This window comes from Paroedura picta, chromosome 12 (genome assembly GCF_049243985.1).
Source record: "Paroedura picta isolate Pp20150507F chromosome 12, Ppicta_v3.0, whole genome shotgun sequence".
NCBI classification, from domain to species: Eukaryota; Metazoa; Chordata; class Lepidosauria; order Squamata; family Gekkonidae; genus Paroedura; species Paroedura picta.
The window spans coordinates 743,324-745,096 of record NC_135380.1 but is presented as its reverse complement, the minus strand read 5'-3'; positions in this window follow the sequence as shown (position 1 = coordinate 745,096).

Genomic DNA, 1,773 nt, shown 5'->3' with positions numbered 1-1,773 from the left:
AGCCCCGCACCCAAATCGGCCATTTTGCACAACGTGCCGTCCAGGGCTAGAAAGAGCCGGCTCACTGCTTCAGGGCCCGCTTCAAGTGGATAGCCGTGTTGGTTCGAAGTAGCTAAGCTCAGTCAACTTTTATATCCACATTCCTTGTTTGGGACAATGAAACTGTTATGTGATATATAAATGCTACTTAGAATCTCTCCGTTCTCAGGACAGGATAACAAACTCGGCAGGGCTGGTCACTTGTGCGTTTGCCTCCATGCCCGGGGGGGGGGGGGGAGATGGACGGGGCCAGTAACAAGCCTCTTTGAATTACTTCTTTTCACAACTGGGAAGAGGTCTGCCATTCATCGCTAACTTTACATTTTTATTGCCCCGATGTTTTTGTGATCAACTGAACCCAAAGGACTGATTTGCTTTTCTAGCAAAGAATGAGCATCCTGCACACTTAGACTTGTGATGCTGTTTACTAATTGTCTACTAATTTACTTGCTCTTTATATCTGTACTCTTAGGATCCTGTTCCCTTGTCTGAGGAAAGGTGCCTGCAAATGAAAGCTCACACAAATAAATCTTAAGGGTGCCTGACTGGACTCACATTTTGTTGTTCTTCTGGGCCAGTTTCCAGCTGTCTCTGAAGCTGCAAGCAGCAAGTCCTGAAAATGCCTCGCAGCCACAAATCTGGTTGGGCATAAAAGGGGCTCTGGAACTCTCGCTCTTTTCTGCCACCCACCCCAGGCAGACTGGCAGGACCACCCATCTTGAGCCAGGGATGGTGCCAGCCCTAGACCAAATGTCCTTGCCTAGCATGAGTTACCCAGATACAATCCAGACTAGAAAAACGTTTGGCTAGTCTTTATTTTAGCTGCAGCAAAAAGAGCGAGCCATGGGAAACGCCTCGCTCAGAGGCCTGGGCCGGTGTCTTCAGTGTCATTCTTAGGACCGCCCCAAGCGTCTCCAGGCCCGGCACGGGGTCACCTCTTCTCCCTTCAAGCTTACGCTGAGCAGAGCACAGCCCCGGGAACTCCTCTCCTTGTGTCATCAAACAAGGCTTTCGTCGCCTACCTGGAAGGCAGGCGTGCCTTGTGTAGCCCAGGCCTCCACGGCTCCATTGAGGTTTGCCAAACTAACAACACGCCGCTCTTCTTCTTGACACAGGCAGGGAGATCAGTCCCCCCCCCCCCCCTGGGACCGAAGCCAATTTGCATGGGGGAAGCCGGAGGTGTCAGCCAGGCAGCGGGGAGCCCACAGCCGGGGAGCCCTGGGCTGGCCCCAAAGGAAAGCCGGGCACAGTGAGGAGGGAGGGCGGCCGGCCGGCAGGCAGGGACGACCCCAACCCCGACCCACGGAGAAGACGCCCAGCCCTGCAGCCCCCACACCCTCTCCGCCCGGAGGCCATCCCCCCGAGGGGACCCCAGCAGCCCAGGAACGCCCAGGCCCCAATCTGGGGGAGGGGGGTGCGGGCCAGGTTCAGGCCAGCCTCTGCGGCTCTTCCCTGCCTTGGTTTTCATTCACAACTACCCTGTGAGGCAGGCCAAGAATGGGCCTGACCCAAGCACTAGTGCTAGACTGGAAGGTCCCGAGTCTGACACTGTACAGCTCTCGGCCTGAGGGATTCCGGCCAGCTGCCTGGAGCCCCAGGGGCAGCTCAGGTGTCACAAGGAGCCAAAGAGCAGTGGCAGCCACGCCCCCCGCCCAACACTCCTTTCAGCACTCCCCATACTCCCCCCCCCCCCAAGCTGGAGAGGAAAGAGAGGCTGGAGGCGCCAAATGCATT